This window comes from Dama dama, chromosome 24 (assembly GCF_033118175.1).
Source record: "Dama dama isolate Ldn47 chromosome 24, ASM3311817v1, whole genome shotgun sequence".
Taxonomy (NCBI): Eukaryota; Metazoa; Chordata; class Mammalia; order Artiodactyla; family Cervidae; genus Dama; species Dama dama.
The window spans coordinates 8,246,944-8,269,446 of NC_083704.1; positions in this window are offsets into that span (position 1 = coordinate 8,246,944).

Here is a 22,503-nt window from a genome sequence, read left to right on the forward strand (position 1 = left end):
ATATGGTCCTGATGACTTGGTTTTAGATTCAAAGAGCATTTCAGAGTGGAGACTTAATCCCCCACAGTGTGTGGGGCGAAAAGTAGTAATCTGGGGATGACTCAGGCATGAACTCCACATGTTTGGTGAGGGGGCGCCCTCCTTCCAGTTTCAGGGAGGTACCATCTCCCAATCAAGGAATGGAGGCTCAGTTCTGAAACTTTAGGGAAGCACATCTTAAAGTTTTGTTGTTGCTGCTGCTGCTGTTGAGTTGTCTGACTCTTTGCAACCCCAAAGAGAAAGCCAAGAGGAACTAAAGAGCCTCTTGATGAAAGTGAAAGAGGAGAGTGAAAAAGTTGACTTAAAACCCAACATTCAAAAAACCAAGATCATGGCATCTGGTCCCATCACTTCATGGCAAATAGATGGGAAAACAATGGAAACAGTGACAGACTTCATTCTGTTGGGCTCCAAAGTCACTGCAGATGGTGACTGCAGCCATGAAATTAAAAGACACTTGCTCCTTGGAAGAAAAGGAGTGAAGCTATGGTTTTTCCAATAGTCAAGTATGGATGTGAGAGTTGGACTATAAAGAAAGCTGAGCACCAAAGAACCGATGCTTTTGAACTGTGGTGCTGGAGAAGAGTCTTGAGAGTCCCGTGGACTGCAAGGAGATCAAGCCCATCAATGCTAAAGGAAATCAGTCCTGAATATTCATTGGAAGGACTGATGCTGAAGATGAAGCTCCAATACTCTGGCTACCTGATGTGAAGAATTGACTCATTTGAAAAGACCCTGATGCTGGGAAAGATTGAAGGCAGGAGGAGAAGAGGATGACAGAGGATGAGATGCCATCACCAACTTGGTGGACCTGAGTTTGAACAAGCTCCAGGAGTTGGTGATGGACAGGGAAGCCTGGTGTGCTGCAGTCCATGGGGTCACAAAGAGTTGGTTATGACTGAGCCACTAAAGTAAAGTGACTTGCAACCCCATGGACTGTAGCACGCCAGTCTCCTCTGTCCTCCACTATCTCCCAGAGTCTGCTCAAACTCATATCCATTGAGTTGATGATGCCACCCAACCATCTTATCCTCTACTGCCCCCTTCACCTTTTGCCTTCAATCTTTCCTAGCATTAGCATCTTTTCCAATGAGCTGGCTCTTTGCATCAGGCAGCCGAAGGAATGGAGCTTCAGCTTCAGTATCAGTCCTTCCAATGGATATTCAGGGTCTCTTAAAGTTACGTGGTATTTATTTCTACTGGCAACCTCTTCATTTTATTTGTCCCTGGAAAGTGGTTAGGCTATGGAGAGTGAAAGACAGGACTACAAAACCAGAAAGATCAAATAAAAGTCTGTTTCATAAAATAATTGTGGATGTCACTGATGTCCATCGTGACCACTCTGGTTACCAGGACATCCGTTATTCCTGTTCTCCCCATCACCTCACACATTTTCACCCTAAAATTCAAGCATTTCAAAGAATTCCACTTGCCATTCAGACTATCTCTTTGGTCACTGAGAAATAGTTTGGTGTGTAATTAAATATGATATAAAATATGACCATTTCAGCAATACAGAAGGGTAAAAAATGCGGAAATGAAAGAATGTTGACATAGTGTAGATTCTGTACATGACCACTGGGTTCTCAACCCTGATTCCACCACTTTCTAGGTATGAATCTCGGACAGGTTACTTCAGTCTCCTCATCCTAAAAATGGAGATAAAATCTGTATCTATTTCTTTGGCTTATTGTGAAGATTAATAAAAGAATGTCAATAAAATTCTTAGCACTACACCTGGTAAAGAATATGTACATGCTCAGTAAAATAGACATGCTATTGTTATGAGTAGCTTTACCGTCCTCCTGACTATCAAGTTGAAACCTTCCACTTCCAAATTTATCTCTGATGACTTCTTTTCAGAGTCAAAGCAAAAGCTACTTTCCCCACCCAATGGTCAACCAATAATGAAATCACCTTCTTTTTCTCTTTGTCCCTCATTTCCATGTCCAGCACCTCCTCTGAAACACACCCACCCATCCTCCTAGGCACAGCATGTCCCTAACTGCCTCTGGTATCCACTTTCCTTTCTCCAATCTATTCCACCCATGTTGACAGCCACAGCTCTGAATACTTCACTCCTTCCAAAGGTTTCCTGTTGTGACCATTTTTTTTTTTTTTTAGACAGCTCATTACTTCCATTTTTACCATCTGCCCTCCTATGGTCTTGGATAGATTTGATTACTGGTCCCAATTCTTCTTTCCACTGTGATAGGTTTACATAATACACCCAGACATTTGCCTTATAGCTTTGCTCTGCCCTCCCTCTGCAGGTGGGGTCTATTCCCCTACCCCTTGTGATGTGGTTTGATGGTGAAACATGAATAGATGTTGCAGGAGCAAAGGTCTTAAGTGTATTTTTCATCGGTTGGCTTAGCTCTTAAACCGGCTCTGCCATGAGCAAAACAGTGCTGTCCACCAAGCTCAACTGAGACCAGCCAAACTCCAGCTGACCTGCAGATCCATGAACATGAGCACAAGGAAGTGCTCAGTGATGTGTGCCAACAAATGCCTGTTACTGGGGGAGACAGCTGACGCCACAGACAACTCCTCTTCTGGTTTCAGATCTGACTGCAGTCCTGTGAATACGCTACAGTCTAGCTGATCACGCCAACTTGACTGTCCTGAGCACATCCTTGGCTTTTCTACCTTTGGTATCCCAGTCCTTCTTTCTGTCTTCTTGCCAATAAACATATACGGTATTTATTGGCACCAAGCTAAAGAATCATGGGTGATCTCTTTGTAATTCTCTTGAATCTCACAGCAGGCTGCCATGTCATTTGTGGTCTAGAATTTTTAGTTTTACTTTTTCATAACTGAAAGACAGACCTTGACTGTTTAGAAAAAGATTTGTTTATTTGGCTGTGACGGATCTTCACTGTGGCATTTGAGCTCTCAGCTGTGGCATGGGATCTAGTTCCCTGACTAGGTATTGAACTCAGGTCACGGGCATTGGGTGCTCAGAGTCTTAGCCATTGGACCACCAGGGAAGTCCCCATAGCTTATGCCTTTTGATTAGGGGTTCACGTGTAGGAAAGGTCTCTCTTGAACTTGGCTGCTATGTTATGCGCCGTGTCCATCCACGAGGCAAAGATCCTTCTCGCCGTGTCATAGAAGGAGAAGGAGAGTCTCAGAGAAATTACACAGCTCGTTCAGAATATAAGTGGTGGAGGCAGGGCTGAGGTCTGTTCTGTTCTTTGTCTCAATACAGTGAGTTCCGTAAGAACCTTCAAGCTGCCAACTTTCAAAGATGCGAACGTGCGTTCCATCAACATTGAGCATGAGTGAGATCGCAGCCTGCCCTCCATCTCCTATTACTAATGATCCTTCAGCTCTCCAACCTCCTCTCCCATCTCCAGTCAGGAACTCTTCTTGCCTGTTCCCTCGACACCAGGCCCTGTATGCCAGTTGTTATACTGTACTATGGTACTTTTCAAGGTACCGTACTGTATGATTAAAAATGTAGTCGTTATTTTTTGTGTTCGTTTTTGTTTGTGATGCATTATTTGTGTGAAAAGTATTATAAACCTATCACAGGTGCAGTGCTATATAGCCAATTGTGTTATCTGAGTACCTAGGCTAACTTTGCTGGACTTAACTAACAAATTGGACTTACAAATGCACGCTCAGAACAGAAGCTGTCCATATGCAGGGGACTTACTGCAATATGCTTTGAGGCTCTGCTCCCTTATCTTCTGCGTCTCACAAAATTAGTAAGTAATCACTCGACTCTACAGGCAAACAACATGAACGACTGTGTGTTGTAAGTGTGAAGAATCTAGAACATGAAGTGCCACATCTTAGTGATTTCATCAGCGATATGATTTATAAATTTAGATTCCAAACCTTAAATAGCTCACGCCTTCCTCTCTTGAGGCCTGCTCTGAATATTGCCAATGTTTGTTTCTTTAAGTTCTATAGAAGTCAGAAGGAAACCACAGAGCAACCACCCCAGGATAGCAGAGAGAGTCTGACCTAAGCCCACAAAAGCCAAAAAAACAGCAGGGTTGGCGTCGAAAGCTTGGCTTGACACTTTGTCTCCAGCTCACACCCTGGCACCTACCTTAAGTCTTGGTCTATTTTAACAGCAGAGTGCTAGCCTCGAAATTTTAAACCTTAACTCTGAATCTCTTGACTCGGTGTGTTGAAGACAGACTTTGCATGTTACTATTTTGAAGCAGCCGTTTGTCAGAGCGGGAGAGGAGGGAGGGAATCAAAGAAGTTTAATGGGAGGGGCTTCGCTTTGAATCGAAGCTACTGAACTGCCAAGTTCAAGGGCAGCTTCTCTTGTGGCTGAGAAGCTGACTGGCCTGATTCCAAGCCTGGGTTTCTCAGCCTGGCGGGGCTGACACGTGGGGCTGGGTAGTTCTGTCACGAGGCTGTCCCATGCATCGTAGAGTATGCAGCAGCATCCTGGTTCAGTCTCCACCTGCCACATGTCAGTAGTACTTCTCCCCAGTGGTGTTGATAACAACGTCTACAGATATGTCCCTTGGGTGCAAAATCACCTACATGGAGAATCCCTGCTCTGAAAGAATAAATAAGACTAAGATCATTATGGGCTTCCCTGGTGGCTCAGTGGTAAAGAAACTGCCTGCAACGCAGGAGACCTAGGTTCGATCCCTGGGTCTGGAAGATCCCCTGGAGGAGGGCATGGCAACCCACTCCAGTATTCTTGTCTGGAGAATCCCATGGACAGAGAACCTGGCAGGCTACAGTTCACAGGGTAGCAAAAAATTGGACATGATTGAAGCAAATGAGCACATATATATGCACAAGATCATTACAGCCTTTTAAACTCAGACGGGAAGGAAAACTGAAGGGATGATGGATGAACTTATCTAGAAAAAGCATCCTAATAGCAGTTAGATGAAATAATGGGGGGATTTTTTTTTTTGTCTCACTTATCAGTATTATCTACAAGTCAGATGGAGGTACCAACGAAAGCACAGTCTAGTGAAGCAAACTGTGCAGAGAAACCTAGTAAATTAACAGTAAAGTCTTGTCTCTTCTCCTGCAGGTGGATTTTAGCATCGTGTGTTGTCATAGCAATGTAGCAGACTGATGTCAGAGGTTTCCTTCTTGATCTTGGGGTCCATTGTCCTCAGAGCCAGAAAACTGAAGAACTCTCGCCTTTTGAAGCCTCTCCTCATGCTCCAGGTGTGTCTCTGTACGTGAGGCAGGCCTTCAGTCAGTTCAGCTCAGTCGTGTCTGACTCTTTGCGACCCCGTGAATCGCAGCACGCCAGGCCTCCCTGTCCATCACCAACTCCTGGAGTTTACTCAAACTCATGTCCGTTGAGTCAGTGATGCCATCCAGCCATCTCATCCTCTGTCGTCCCCTTCTCCTCCCGCCTTCAATCTTTCCCAGCATCAGGGTCTTTTACAATGGTCAGTTCTTCGCATCAGGTGGCCAAAGTATTGGAGTTTCAACTTCAGCATCAGTCCTTCCAATGAATATTCAGGACTAATTTCCTTCAAGATGGACTGGTTGGATCCCTTTGCTGTCCAATGGACTGTCAAGAGTCATCTCCAACACCACAGTTCAAAAGCATCAATTTTTTGGCGCTCAGCTTTCTTTCTAGTCCAACTCTCACATCCAAATATGACTACTGGAAAAACCAGAGCTTTGACTAGATAGATCTTTATTGGCAAAGTAATGTCTCTGCTTTTTAATATGTTGTCTAACTTTTCTTCCAAGGAGCAAGCGTCTTTTAATTTCATGGCTGCAGTCACCATCTGCAGTGATTTTGGAGCCCAAGAAAATAAAGTCAGCCACTGTTTCCCCATCTATTTGCCATGAAGTGATGGGACCGGATGCCATGGTCTTCATTTTCTGAATGTTGAGTTTTAAGCCAACTTTTTCACTCTCCTCTTTCACTTTCATGAAGAGGCTCTTTAATTCTTCTTTGCTTTCTGCCATAAGGGTGGTGTCATCTGCATATCTGAGGTTATTGATATTTCTCCCGGCAATCTTGATTTCAGCTTGTGCTTCATCCAGGCCTGGATGAAGAGAACCTGTGTTTCTCACGATGTACTCTGCATATAAGTTAAATAAGCAGGTGACAATATACAGCCTTGACGTGCTCCTTTCCCTATTTGGAACCAGTCTGTTGTTTCATGTCCAGTTCTAACTGTTGCTCCCTGACCTGCATACAGATTTCTCAGGAGGCAGGCCATGTGGTCTGGTATTCCCATCTCTTGAAGAATTTTCCACAGTTTGTTGTGATCCACACTATCAAAGGCTTTGGCATAGTCAATAAAGCAGAAATAGATGTTTTTCTGGAACTCTCTTGCTTTTTCAACGATCCAGTGGATGTTGGCAATTTGATCTCTGGTTCCTCTGCCTTTTCTAAATCCAACTTGAACATCTGGAAGTTCACAGTTCACGTACTGTTGAAGCCTGGCTTGGAGAATTTTGAGAATTACTTTGCTGGCGTGTGAGATGAGTGCAACTGTGCAGTAGTTTGAGCATTCTTTGGGATTGCCTTTCTTTGGGATTGGAGTGAAAACTGACCTTTTCCAGTCCTGTGAGATTCTCATTTTATGGATGATGACCCTGAGGCCACAGAAGCATCACTTGCCCAAGTTCACAAGGACAGAGGGAGGAAATAACTCCAGGTCTGCCTGGCTCCCAAGTATGGTGTCTTCAGTCACTACAGCACCTGCATCCCTACATCCCTGCATCACTACAGTCATACAGCTAGGAGAGACATCCAGTTCCATTGAGCTTCAGGAAGTAATCTTACCTTCCACTGAACCCAGGGCTGGTTTGTCCTCTGATGCTGCTGATCATTCATGCTGCTGCTGCTGCTAAGTCGCTTCAGTCATGTCCAACTCTGTGCGACCCCATAGACGGCAGCCCACCAGGCTCCTCTGTCCCTGGGATTCTCCAGGCAAGAACCTGGAGTGGGTTGCCATTTCCTTCTCCAATGCGTGAAAGGGAAAAGTAAAAGTGAAAATGAAGTCGCTCAGTTGTGTCTGACTCCCAGCAACCCCATGGACTGCAGCCTACCAGGCCCCTCCGTCCATGGGATTTTCCAGGCAAGAATAGTGGAGTGGGGTGCCATTGCCTTCTCCAGATCATTCATGACAGTCAAGGAGATTGCTGCTCTATGGGATAAGCTTGTAGAAGCAATGGTGTAGATAGTGTGTGAGTCTGTGATTGTAATCAAAGCCACCTAGAGAAAGACATGTCACTGTTCATACTGAGCCAGCAGGAGCTATTGTGAGGGCGGTACTCAAGCTGTTCCGAGAAGGGGCTCCAGTGTTTCTGGAAGGAATTCCACATCAGGGAAGCAGGGTAGGATGCACTGGGGGGAATACCATGCGTAACCTTCTCACGATGGATCCAGCAGCTCTGGAGACCCTCTATTGTGGAAAATGTGGGGGCCCAAGGCACCAGGAAAAATAGATGTCACAAGGAGGGGCTGGCCTTTGAACCTCTGATATTCTGCTAACGTAGCTATATTCCTTGGATTCAAGATAAATCTAGGCATTGTTCACTGTTGAGTAAAAAGCCAGTATATCTATAAAACCCCAGGTACTACCGATGGTAAGTTTCATTTTAGTTTATGATAGCATTTCCCAAGAGTGCATTCTGTAAGAATAAGGAAGAAGTTGATCTAGGTAGGTGGACATTGGCCTGCGTGGTGATATGGATCCGACCCAAAGTTCACAGAGCAAGAAACAGAAGGGAGATGTTTAGATATCCCAATTATATTCCTGTGATCATTTGAGCAGTGCGTTTTTTTTTTTTTTTTTTTTAAAAAAGGCTGTGCTGAGTCTTCGCTGCAGTGTGTGGGCTTCTATAGTTATGACACATGGGCTTAATTGCCTCGCAGCATTTGGGATCTTAGTTCCCAACCGGGAAAGGAACTCATGGCGGTGTATTGGAAGGCAGATTCTTAACCAAAGGACCACCAGAGAAGTCCCCAGCAGTGCATTTACTGCACATCCACCACGTGCTGGGCACTGCGCTGTGTCGAGGTTGGAGTGATGAGGAAAACAGTGGGGGGAATAATGCCTTTCAAGTAAACATATATTTAAATGTATAATTCATGACAGAGATGAGGACACTGCAGGCAAGTACGGGGATCATTGGCAGGGCTATCCGGCTTATTCAAGAGGTTAGTAAAACTTCTTTGAGGATGAAATCTTGGAATCAAGATCTACTAGGCAAGGGGACTTATGGAAAAGAGCTTGTGTAAAGGTCCTGGGACAAGAAGAATCTTCAGTCTTCCGAGCAACTGAAAGCTGGCAAAAGCAAGAGTGATAGGAGATGAGACTGAAAACACAGGAAGGGGTCAGGTCAGATCAATGGTTTTGCTCTGTACCCTAAAAGAAATGGCCTGACGTGGTTAGATTCACCTTCAGAAGGCTCTCTGCCGTAAGGAGGCATTTGGATGAGGGCAGAGTTGAACGAGAGGAAGTTGCAGCAGTAGTTCTGGCAGCAGAGAGGGTCGTGGTGGCCGCAGAGAAGCTGACTGAAGAGGTGCTGAAGATGATGAGCCAGTCTCCAGGCCCTGCCAAGTCTGGAGTCACAGGTTCCAGGTGACTGTGACACCAGACTATGAGCTCTGTTTCCTGTGACCAGTACATGTGACACCTGGGCATCAGGCTCTCACAGTCTTTCACTTTGTAGGTGAAGAGACCAAGTCTGGCAGGTGAAGTGACTTGCTCAAGGTCACATGATACTGACCACAGCACAACTAGAACCCAGGCACCTCAGGTCTGCTGGGGGGGCTTCCCAGGGTACCAAGGTCCGCATGCACAGATTCCTCACGTGGAACGTCACACGTGGGAATGTACAATGGCAGGTGAGGTGAAAGTAATAGCAAACTGAACCTCACTTCATACACTTTAGATGAGTGCAAGACTGACTTGAGTGTCTCTTCGGACCCCCCACTTGGCCCCAGACCCAGGAAGAAGAGTCTGCTCATGAATGCCATTCATCATCAACCGATGTAAGGGAACTCCGAAATCTACCCGGGATGGGAAGTGGGTGGTTGGTGTGCAGGGCGAGCTTTGGGTTTTGTTTTTAGCCTAATAATACCGGAATGTGGATTCATAAAAAACACAGCACTTAAAAGGAACAAGGATTTCTCATGTACATTAAAGGGAAAACTGATTAAGAGAGGGTTTTTGCTTACAAACTCGAGAAATACATACTGGCTAATTTAGGCAAAAGCAAAATAAACAGAATAAAACTAAAAGAAAACCAGAAACATCAGTGACCAAAAAAAAAAAAAGAAAAGAAAAAAGAAAAAAAGGAAAAAACCTCTCAATCAAGTACCCGCAAGCAAAACAAAGAACCACAAAGGAGGAAATTGCAAGGCTCCTGGGAGTTGAGAGAGGCACCTGGGATGTTGGAGGCGGAGTCGGAGCCGCGTGCTGCCCTCTCACCTGGACCGGCCTGAGCAGGACTTGGCAGGGTGACTGTGTAGCGGTGTGGTCAGCGCTCCCACTGTGCCTATTTCCTGGGAGTGCCTGGTTGGCTGGTTCAAGAGGGCGTGGTTCTCTAGTTCAGGAGGGAGCTTCTGATTGGCTGGTTCAAGAGGGCATGGTCCCTGAACCGCGGACTTCCAGCGAGGACACAAGTGGAAGAAAGTTTCCCAGGTAACCAGGTATGCTGCCATCAGGAAGAGCATGCGGGTCCCAGGTAACTGAAAGGAAGTGGACACGTACAAGGGCCACTAGAGGACAGGTCCCGTGTACACTATGCCTAGTCGCTCAGGCGTGTCCTACTCTTTGCAGCCCCATGGACTGTTGATCTTCTGTCCTTGCGACTCTCCAGGCAAGAATACCAGAGTGGGTTGCCATTTCTTCCTCCAGGGGATCTTCCCAAGCCAAGGACTGAACCCATGTCAGCCTGCATCTCCTTCATTGCAGGCAGATTCTTTACCCTCTAAGGAAAATCGTTTCCTAAGCCACCAGGAGAAACCCTCTATCCTCCACCTTATTTCCCCACCACAGCCTCCAACATCTTCAGGCTCTGTGGTCAGACAGAGCCCCTACAGGCTGCAGACCAACAAGAAGTGATGGAGGGGAAGAGCCTGTGGCCCTAATTTAGGACCCCGTGGTCAGGATCTAACTGCAGGGCGCAGAGATGGAAGTGTGGGAGGGGCAGGAGTGATGGGCAGGCACAAGAGCACTAAACATTAAAGACAAAGAGAGGTGAAGAAAGGACAGTATATTAGGGAACCAGGAAAGTCTCCAGGGCACCTCTGAAGGCTCAGGGATTGTTGACCCCAGGAAAGTGAGATGCTCCTCATATGGAGTCTGAAGCCACCTTGACCCTCTATGGTTTTGAAAACATAATTTAAAGAACTGTTTCAGTGTTCCTGGGGCCAGTGTTTCTTGAAATGACTGGGAAAGCAGCCTCCCTCCCAGGCAGATTCCATCAGCAGCCAGTGGACCTGCTCAACCTTTGATCAGATAACTTGAGCATTGTCTCCCCATTGCTTTCTTGCCAGTGGCTTTTGCACCTATGATGAGCGCTGAAATGACTTCAGGACCTTTTCCATATGCCGATACCTGGGCCCCAATTCCATGGATCAGAGTTTAATTGTCTGGGTCTGGGCCTGAGTATGAGTATTTTTGAAAACTCTCAGGTGAATCCAACACACAGATTCCCCAGAGTTGAGAATTCTATGTTGATTCTTCTTCAATCAGCCCTTTCTGGCCTGGTGGGTTAGAACATGCTGTCAAGCAAGGCTGTTTCCTCCAGGGCTCAGCAACCATGAGGCTGCCTCCAGCTGCTGCAAAAGTGCCTGGGCTACCCCAACAAATATGCCATGGAGATAGAAGGGCCACAGAAATAGAAAATACTGGTGGTGGTGTAGTCTCTGAGTCATGGCTGACTCTTGTGACCCTATGAACTGTAGCCCACCAGGCTCCTGAGTCCATGGAATTTCCCAGGCAAGAATACTGAAGTGGGTTGGCATTTCCTTCTCCAGGGGGTCTTCCCAGCCCAGGGATTAGACCCGTGGGTGAATCTTTGCAGGTGCTCTTTATTGACTGAGCCACCACGTAAGCCCAGAAAATACTGACGTATACATGTAAGGCTAGTGCCGGGCTTCCCAGACGTCTCCTCTGAGCTGTCTAGAACACAGATCCTAGTAGAGGGCTCCCTCTGCTAAATTAATGCACAGCGTGCTGCCTAGGGGCAAGACAGGCCATCCCTCATGGTCCTGTTCATTCAGGGTCGTTTCCTCCCAGGGACAGACTTTCTCCCTAGGTTATTATTAGCATCTTAAGGAAGCGGTGTGTCAATGAGCCTGAGGCATGGGGACATCCATAAAATGGCATCTTTGTCTTATCTGTCCCCTGAAACATTGTTTCTCGGTAGGTCTGTCTCCTCCTGCTCCTGAATGAAATTTCCAGTGTGACCCACCTTCATGTTAACAGGCTCTGGTCTCTCCTTGCCGCTTACAGAGGCCTTTCAAAGAGCCCGAGCTGGCTTTGTGAAGCTTCTCGTGCACTTAAAGAACCTACCTGCCAATGCAGGAGACATAAGAGATTTGGGTTTGATCCCTGGGTAGGGACGATCCCCTGGAGGAAGACAGGGCAACCCACTCCAGTATTCTTGCCTGGAGAATCCCACGGATGGGGGGCCTAAAGGGCTACAGTCCAGGGGGTCACACAGAGTTGGAAATGCCTGAAGTGACTTAGCACGCACTCCCTGGTCCACAGCATCTCAGCCTAGAGGCTGCTCCTGGCAAACCACTCGGGCAGGCCTTCTCCCTCCTGGGAGTCAGACTCCTCAGTGGGAGTCAGACCCCAGTCCACAGGCTGCTCTGACTTTTCAGGGGTGAGGCTATCTCCCAACTTAAGGTTTTCCAAGGGGTCCTTCTGAAGGCTCCACCAGGACGCTTTGGTTAGACAGGAGCAACCCTCCAGCCCTCCCCCTAGGATAGGGCGGGGGAGCAGGGCACCCAGGATGACAACAGGTCCGTCCCAGCAAACCTCTTAGCCAGTCCCATTCATTGTGTTCCAGGGATGCCTCCTCACTGGACTTGGGAGGAGCGGTGGGTGCAGCGCCGCCCCCTTACAGGGGCCTCGGGTGGGGAGGGGCCCATGGGGCTGAGAGCAGAGCCCCCCCACACACATTCTCTCTCTCCTGACATCTCATCCTCTTGTTACCTCCTTGAACCATCTAAGGGATTCAAGCATCTTGAAATGAGTTTTCAAATCCATTTCCTTTGTAAATCTGCATAATCTAAACTCTATCCCATGGGTGCTGAGAAATTCTAAAGTGAAAAACAGTGCAGACCTGCCCTGAGCAAGGCTGGTAGGTACAGGAAGGGCAGGTGGACTTGAGTCAGAGGTGCCACAGCTCAGCTCTCAAGGTTCTCTGGAGCATCCATAAACAATTTGGATTGTTTCCTTTGATACCTGTAGTGGGCTTATTCCAGTACAAAATTCCATCCTGACCTCTTAGCTAGCCGTCAGCTGATCAGTTTACCCAAACACGTGCAAACATGATTCCCTGCTCAGGACCCTCTGCTGTCTCCTCCACACGCTTCTCTCCAAATCCTGCTTTTTGTCTGTTTATGATGACATCCGTCCGCCTGTGAAGGAACAATTTGCATACAAAATAACAAATAGCAACATGAATGGACCTAAGATAATCATACTACATGAAGTAAGTCAGACAGAGAAAGAGAAAAATCATAGGATAATCACTCATGTGAAATTTTTAAAAAAAGGACACCAATGAGCTTATTTACAAGACAGAAACAGGTTCACTGAGTTAGAGGACAAGCTTATGGTTACCGGAAGGAAGAGTGATGAGGAGGGATAGATTGGAAGCTTGGGACTGACGCGTACACACTACAATAAATAAAACAGATAGCTAACAAGAACTAAAGGATAGCACAGGGAACTCTGCTCAATTTACTATTTAAAAAACAGGGAAAGAATATGAAAAAACAGATCCATGTAAATGTATAACAGAATCACTTTGCCATACACGTGAAGCTAACACACTGCTAATCAACGATACTCCAATATAAAATAAAAATTTCAAAAACAGCAACAAACAGCGTAAGTGGGAAGAGTCTCTGTTATCCTTTAACAGGGCCTCAATCTAATGCCAGTTTTAATGAGAATAACCCTTCTCTGTCTTCTTAGTAGGCAATGGTGGCAGAAGTTTCTAGTTTCCCTCCAAAACCCATCTTTTTCTTATGTATTTGAGAAATTCTGAGTTTTAGGTGGCACATGTCATTGTGAAGCAAGACCTTCTTTTCTCTATAAGACTGTATAAACGTTGCAAGAAAGGATTAGAATTTGCCTGGCTGTGGATCATGTGTCCATCTCTGGCTTCATCAATACTATTGGAGGATAAGGTGTCTAGGACAAGTGGTTCCCTCAAGAGCCGCACAGGTAGCCTGGTTCTCAGAAAGAAGAGTGTCTGTCCCTGTGAGAGACAGGGACAGACTGCATAGATCAAAGACAGAAGTTGGAAGCAGGGCTTTTAAGATTTCTGAAGCTGAGACAAAACTCTAATTCAAAATGATACATGTACCCCTATGTATACAACAGCACTATTTAGAATAGCCAAGACGTGGACCACCTAAATGTTCATTGACAGATGAATGGATAAAGGTGTTCCACGGACAGAGGAATGGGTAAGGAAGATGTGTTACATATATGCAGTGAAACATTACTCGTTCATTTGCAGCAATGGATGGACATAGAGATTATCATACTAAGTAAAGTAAGACAGAGAAAGAGAAATATTGTATAATATCCCTTATATGTGAAATCGAAAAAGAAATGATGCGAATGAACATATTTACAAGACAGAAACAGGTTCACAGACTTAGAGAATGAACTGATAGTTACCAGGGAGGAACGGTAGGGGGAAGGGATAGTTAGGGAGCTGGAGACCAACATGTACACACTCCTGTATTTAAGATGGATGACCAGCAAGGACCTACAGGGAACGCTGCTCAATGTTAAGTGGTGGCCTGGATGGGAGGGGAGTTTGCAGGAGAATGGATACACGTATATGTATCCCTGAAAAAAAAGATGTGATATAAACACAATGGAATATTACTCAACCATAAAAAGAATGGGGTACTACCATTTGCAGCATGGATGGACCTCAATATTATCATACCAAGTGAAGTAAGGCAGACAAAGACAAATGTCATGTGATATCACTTATATGTGGAATCTAAACTATGGCACACATGAACCTATCTACAAAACAGAAAGAGTCTCACAGACATAGCAAACAGACTTGTGATTGCCAAGGGGGTGGGGGTGGGAGAAGGATGGACTGGGAATTTGGAGTTAGCAGATGCAAAGTATTATATATATTGATAGAATTGATTCATAAAAGGTCTTACTGTATAGCACAGGGAGCTATATTCAATATACTGTGATAAACCATGATAAGAACATGACAAAGAATATCTATGTGTGTGGATAACTGAGTCATTTTGCTGTACTGCAGAAATTAACAAGACACTGTAAACCAACTATACTTCAATAAAAATATAAAAAGTTTCTGAGGCATATTCTCCCTGTTTGGATTCTGTAGCCCTTCTTTGGTCACTGTGAAAGGTGATCTAGGCTAATTGCCAATTTGTATCTAAAGTAGGAAGGCTGAGTGTTTTCTTTGATCTTGAACTTACTTTTATTTCTCACATGTGCTACCTTGATAAATCTACTTATTATCACTTTTACCATTTTGCCCGATATCCTGCATGATCTCTGTTAGGTTTCTGTTAAAAATCTTATTCACACGTTTGTGTGCTTGTCTTGATTATAGAAATTTTTACTTTTACTGCTTCTTTGTCTTTGCTTTATTTCAAATCCATTGATACACTCATCAAGTCACACACACACATTACACACACACACACGCTATACAAAATACTATCTTGAGTGATAGGAAACAAAAGCGAAAGCTTTGGAAATCAAGACAAGAAACCACTTTCAGAATAAGCAAAACAATCCAAAGGTAGGGGGCATGTGGTTGTGGGGGTGGTGAAAGGAGAATACAGCTTTAGCTTCCAGAGAAGAGAATAAATAGGAAATGACTAAAATGGAAAACTCATAGAACTCATTTAATGATTTGAAGGCAATAGCCAAAGATACAGCAAAAAAGGAGATGAAGGTGGCTATTTCTGGGGAGTAGGAATTAGTGAGAGAACAAAAAGATGGCTCAAGGATCCCACAACTTTCAAATCTTGCTGAATGGTTGTTAAATCATGTGCGTGATCATTTGATAAAGTGCAAATATAATAAGAAAGGCCCTAAGAGCTAACGGCTGTGGACTCTGGCCTGGCTTAGCTGTGTCACTCAGGTTCATCCTTCTCTTGGCTTCATCCCTAGTTTTGGTGGCACCTCTGGTAATTACTATCGCAGATGAAGTACATAGGAGTTTAAAAAATGTTAAGAAATTGTGCATCAAAAAGCATCTCTTAACCTACACTGAAACTCAGTTGTAATGAGCATACAATTCTAAATTGGAAACTATTTTCCCTCAGAATTTCTCCATTCTCTCTGAGTTTCCACTGCAATTGAGAAATTTGAAACCATTCAGAAGTTTGGTCCTTTGTAAGTAAACTTTTGTTTTCTTTTCTGGAAGGCTTTGGGATTTTTCTCTGACCCCAGTATTCTATGGTTCTGCAAACTTGATAAGGACCTGTTTTAATTTATTGTGGTGAAACTTGATGAGACTTCAACTCTGGAAGTTTTTCTTTAGCTATTAATATTTCATTGATTATTTTCCTGTTCTATTTTTCTAGAATTCCATTCATGTGGAGGTTTAGCCTTCTGGGTACTCTCTAATTTCTAATTTGTGAATCTTTTCTCTCTTACATTCTATCTTTTTGCTCTACTTTCTGAGAAATTTCCTCAAAATGATCTTCTTGCACTTTGAGATGTTCATTTCTGCTTTCAGACTTTTATTTTTCAAAACCTACTTTTATTATCTGTGTTATCATTTTTCAAGAGTAGAATCCTGTCTTATTTCATATATGGAGTATCTTTTCTTTCTGAGGATATTAACAGTCTTTCTTCACTGTTGCTGCCTTGCTTAGACTGATTCTCATGTCATTGTATTCATTCTTTAGACATCTGGTGATCCTCGACTCACTCAACATGATGCACTTATTTAAAAACTTAGCTTTCTTGAATGTATTAAGATATTAAAATTTCTTAATTTCCAAAATTTTATCACTATCAAAAGAGAAGAGATTCTTTTTTAAAAAAGTTAACTAACAGCTTTATTGAGGTGCAATTCACATGAGTCACCCGTTTGAAGTGTATAATTCGATGGCGTTTAGTATATTCTCAGAGTTGTGCAATCATTACCACAATCAATTTTAGAACATTTTCATCACTCCCAAGTAAACCCCATTCCGTCGTTCCCCATTTTTCCCATGATCCTCTAGCTCCTGGAAGCTACCAATCTACTTTTCCCCTCTCTGGATATTTCATATAAATGGAATCCTGCAAAATGTAGGCTGACTTCTTTCACTCAGCATAATTTTCAACATAGTACTATCAGTGCTTCATTTCTTTTCTTCCTGAAAAATATTTCATTTTATGTAGATACCACTTTCCATTTGTCAGTTGATGGACTTTAAAATTTTTTATTGGACTATTGTTGATTTACAATGTTGTGTTAGTAAAAAAGAAGAGATTCTTCAGAGAAGTGGATTCTCTTAATGAGAAGAGAGGTGACTTTCATCGTTCCCTTCTTTGTTGATAAAACGTGCTCTCCGGGAGACACCAGGAGGGCACTGTGCTGGGAGGGCCGAAACGACCTCGGTGATCCAGAGCCATTCCGTGCGGATCAAAACTTACAATCCCCTTAGAAAGCCCTGCACGCAAACTTCCCATCTCCCTTAGAAGGCAGCTTGAGTCCCCCGCCACTGCAAGCTCTTGGGGTACCCCTCCTTCTCCACTATCATTTTTAAGAAGCTTATTTTTTCATTTTAATGTTATTAGAGTGTAGCTGAGTTACAATGCTGTATTAGTTTCAGATATACGGCTAAGAGATTCAGTTATACATGCACATATATTCAGTTTCTTTCAGATTCTTTTCTCACATAGGTTTTTATAGTACACTGAGTAGCGCCCCCTGTGTTGTACACTAGGTCAGGGTTATCTATTTTATATATCCTAGTGCATATATATATACATATGTAACACACACTATTTGTGTGTTCATCCCAAGCTCCTGATTTATCCCTCCTCCCTACCTTTCTGCTTTGGTAACCATAAGTTTGTTTTTTAAGTCTGTGAGTGTGTTTCTGTTTTGTAAGTAACTTCATTTGTATCTCTCTCTCTTTTTCTTTTATTTTTTTAGATTCTGCATAAAAGCAATATCATAACTTTTGTCTTTCTCTGTCTGACTTATTTCACTTACTTTGATCATCTCTATGTCTATCCATTTTGCTGCACCTGGCATTACGTCATTCTTTCAATGGGTGAGTAGTAGTCCATTATATATATGCCACATTTTCCTTATTCATTCATGTCTTGATGGACATTTAGGTTGCTTCCATGACTTGGATGTTGTAAATAGTGCTGCAATGAACACTGGGGTACATGTATCTTTTGGAATTATGGTTTTCTCGGGACATATGTCTAGGAGTGGGATTGCTGGATCATATGGTAACTCTATTCTTATTTTTTAAGGAATCTCCATATTGTCCTCTATAGTGGTTATACCAATTTACATTCCTACCAACAGTGTAGGAGGGTTCCCTTTTCTCCACACCCTCTCCTGCATTTATTGTTTGTAGACACTTTAATGATGCCCATTCTGAAAGGTATGAGGTGATACCTCATTGTAGTTTTGATTTGCATTTCTCTGATAATTAGTGATGTTGAACATCTTCATGCACCTGTTGGCCATCTGTATGTCTTTTTTAGAGAAATGTCTATTTAGATCTTCTACCCATTTTTTAATTTTTTTTTAATAGAGTTACATGACCTAAGCAGCTTATTAAAGCAACCATCTTTTTCACCTATGTGGCTTTCTCTGAAGGCAGTTTTGGAAACAGTATTTTCTCCATCTCATTACATTTGCAGAGATTTTAGTGTCTTTTAAAGCACTTTCCTGGTGGCTCAGTGGCAAAAAATCTGCCTGCTAATGCAGGAGATGTGGGGTTAATCCCTGGGTTGGGAAAATACCCTGGAGAAGGAAGTGGCAACCCACTCCAGTGTTCTTGCCTGGGAAATCCCATGGACAGAGGAGCCTGGTGGGCTACAGTCCATGGAGCCGCAAAGGAGTCCTACACAATGACTAAACAAGTGTAGATGGCCAGGTGACCCAGGCTTTTTTCCTTGCCTCAGTCTCCTCATCTGTAAAATGGGGGTAGCACGGCCTCCCCACCACATCACTGTGACAGAATGTTCAAAGGCCAACGCTCAGAGCCTGCCACTCCACCCTGAACACAGTGGAGATGCCTTCTCCCAAGGCTGCCTTTGCCAGGAGGCCCAGGTTGAGGGTTTGCAAAAGTGAAAGTAGCTTTAAACCCCATGAGGTCAAAACTTAAGGTGCAAAAACCCAGTAACTTAATTCTCACCTCCACAACCACTGTAAGTAAAACCAAGGAGGGAAGAGAAGCTAGGAGCTCGCCAGGCTGGCAGGCAGCACCAGCCAGTAGCCCCGCCGTCTGCACAGACCCAGAGAAGGTGCCTGACTCCCCGGTCCCTGCGTCTTTCAGACCAGGGGCGCCTGCCCCGCACCCGCTCTCTGCCTCCCCACTCCCTTCCTTCTCTTTTTATAACTTACAGAGGAACAGGAAGGGGCATACATTTTTTTCTAAATGTTTTTCAGCACTCAGGGTCTGCCTGTGTTCTAGAAGTTGTGAACTTGTCACAGAAAACGGTTCTCATCGAGGGCACGGGCTTCAGTCCTTCAGGTCTTCCCCGAGCTGGTGAGGAGGTTATCCATCTCCCCTCTAGCTGTACAGAGGGCCCCGGCTCACACTGCACGTGGAAATCAAAATCCAAAGTTACAAGAAGACCTCAGGATTCTTTTACCCACTGGGGACAGGGAAGGTGGCAGCAGAACTTGGGTTTCAGACGAGTCCGTGCCTCTCGGGAGCCCTCGGGGCACATGGTGCCGAGCGGGGCTTCTGGACTGCAGTCTGCGCTCAGCCGTTTTCATATGCGCGTCATTCAGGATGAAACCCTCTGAGCAAGTAGACAATAGAACATGTAAGTCGTCTCCAGGTTAAATAGACGCCCTTCAGGGCAGCTCCTGGGTGTCTTGTTTTTTCCCTAGCAGCCACTTTCAACCAGTTCTCTGTTTTTTTGTCACCAACTTAGCTTCCAGTTCTGTTTTTCTCCTTTTCTTTTGGTCAGATTAATTCTCTTAATAGGTTTGCCCTATTTAGAAAATAACACAGTTAAATTTGAATTTCAGATAAATAATGCAAAATTTTTGGTAAACATATGTTTGATGTAATATTTTGCACACATGTAGAGCAAAAGGTTACTTGTTATTTACCTGAAATTCCACGGAACAAACTCACACTAAAAATTATTCATTGTTTATGTGAAATTCAAATTTAGCTGGATCCATATTTCCTCTGGCAATGCTTCCAGGTCTTTTTTTCCTCTCCTCTTCTTTGCAGAAAAAAACCTTCTTGAAACCACAGGGAGAAATAAAGGAGGACAGGCATGTTAGTTCCCGTGCTGTGACCTACTGTGATGAATTTCATATTGAAGCGAGGAGTTAGGATGGTTTCAGTTTGATGATTAAAGGTAGAGGAAATAGAGTCACTTTCAGTTTGCTTCTCCCAGGGAATAATAGCTTTCTCAACTGATGTGATAAGCTGTGAGGCAGGATACCTAATTCTACAGCATCAAATTCCTAGCAGATGGGCTATTAAGCAGACGGAAGATTTGTTTTTTGAGACAGTTCTTCTAAACTGAGAGAATGTCAACTCGGGGAACCAGGCTTTCTTGAGTCGGTGTTAAGTATGAAAGTCATGAGCCAGGTGCTTCTCAAGTTACAAAGTTTCAAGGATCTGTCTCCTACTTTCACCATATTCCAGTTCATTTTGGGAACATGAGTAAAAAGGCAGTAAGCTTTAGAGCAGCATACTTGCTCCATGAGCTGCATACATTTAAAATGCTATATGTAATGGAGGAATTTTGTTCTCTGCAATATTTGTTGTGTTTTTTTCCCTTTGAAAAAGTTTTTAAAAGTTCGCAGATTTACATAACCTTATATAACTGATACTCCATGACTTCATGAATTAGCAGATCTGTATCTTTTGCATTTTTGCCTTTTATATAGTTTGACACACTATTTTTCCTCATCTTAGCATCTCTAAAATTGGGTCCATTTTAAAATGAATGGTATATGGTGGCAACTTTTTTTCCTGAATGATGCAGAAAATAATAGTGGATTTTATGATTGATATCATCTTAGATTTTATCACCATGATTTTTACTATTAAAATAGCATGACATTACAGATACAACTGGAAGACTTTTTTTCTCCCCTAGCCTTTACCCTCTCAGCCCGGCCAGTCTCATTGTCCTTCACTTTTCAGAGGTAAAGACTGTCAGATTGGGGTGTATGTCTCAGACCATAACTATATATATTTTCTTAGTATATAGGATTGTTCTCTGTGTTATTGTTCTACATGCATCTATCTTTTTTTTTTACTTACAAATATATTGTTAAATCAATCCATGTTGATTTATATAGAGATATTTGTTTTATCTCCTCTATTATATTCTATTGCATGAATAGACAGCAATTAATTTATTCATCTTCTTACTGAGAGACTGAGGTTGTCCCCAGTTAATTTTTCCAGTTTCTTATTATTACAAGCAAGAATTCTCTAATATTTAGAATTTAATAATCTACATTTAGGAATGGAATTTCCACATTGTAGAATGTGTACATTTTCAGTTTTCACTGTATCTGTAATTTAATGAAGCCTGCACTTAGTGGTGTTTTAGCCTCATGAGTGAAATCTGGATTTGTTATTGTGTGAGGTTTGGTTTTTTTCTGCTCAAAGGAAAGCCCTTGCTATTTTGCTTTCCACCCACTTCTTTACCAGAAATCATAATAGTATAGTGATAAAGTCACTCCCCATAAATGTCACCTTTGAAACTTCTTCTGTGATGGTTTGTGGGCCATGGGTCAACCGAGCCACCCACACTTCCTAAATCATCGCTGCATTTCCAAAGACCTTCTGTGCTTGAAAGCCCACACAGCCCTCCCAGGCACCGTTGTCGATCACCTGGAGCTGGAGAGCAGCAATAACCACAGTGTGAATTTTAAAGACACTGCAGTGTGTGTGTCAAGGGCCTGCGGTGGGCATTTTCATTTGGTCCAACAGTGCCAGGAATATAATAAAAGAAACTAACTTAGAAAGTGCACAAAAAAGAAGCGACAAGGTGTGAGTTACAGGTAAGTTTAGAACAGTAGAAAGGAAGAAGTATAGTTAGGATTCTACAGTAGAAGCAACCTTCTGATTTATAAATAAATCAGGATGGGTTTCAATGAGAAAGAATTGTTCCAGAAAGTGCACATAACATGTTAAATGAAGAAAATGAAATACAGGGCAGTTTAAAGAGTAGGACTTCTTTTAAAGAGTGTATTCATAGAAATGTATCTGGGAGGGTATAACCAAGGCATACCAGTGGCTGTCGCTTGGATGTGGAATGATGGATGGATCCTGTTTTCTTTTTTCCTCATCTGTCTTTTTACTTTTTACACAATGAATGTGTATTATTTTTGTAACCAAAACAGTTTTAAAAAGGGGCTAGGATTTTGTTTGCTTGGGCCTGGTTTTGTGTTGAGAGTGGACATGGGAGATGACTGGTTGGTAAGAGAATTTAAGAACAAGAAGAGAAAGGGAAATCAGCTTAGTAAAACATTGTCTGGGAACAATTAATTTTTCTTGTGTGTTTTCTTTATTCTTGTTTTCCAAACTCTTAAAAGGAGTCTAAGCAGAGATAGCTGACATCTTGCAGTGAATAATTCCGTTTTTCTTCTGTTTTTAAAGACTTCTGCACTTAACTCCTTCACCAGAGGTGAAGAATTTATGCTCCCATTAAAAACCTGTGGAGTAGACTTGCTAGTCATCTTTGATAGTAAATTTAAGAAAGGTATCCAATGCTTTCTTTAGTTTCTTCTTTTAAATTTAGTTTGGAGGGGAAAAAAATCTCCTCTAGAATAACATTCTCTTTGTAGCTTCAATATTTCTTTCTTGAATCTTCACCGTGGGGGGAAAAAAAATCAAGGGAAGAAGCTCTGTATATCTCTGTGAGTTGGTGAGGATACCACATTCAAAATGGACAAGTGACAGGGTCCATAAAGTAAATAAGGGGGCCTGTAGACCGGCTCCTTAAGGGCTGAAGATACTCCAATTTAAATATTTTAAAGTTACTCATCGTAAACTAACTAAACCATTAAAATGTTAAAATCTAATGCTATTTGGTTTATAGGATATAGAAATACTGG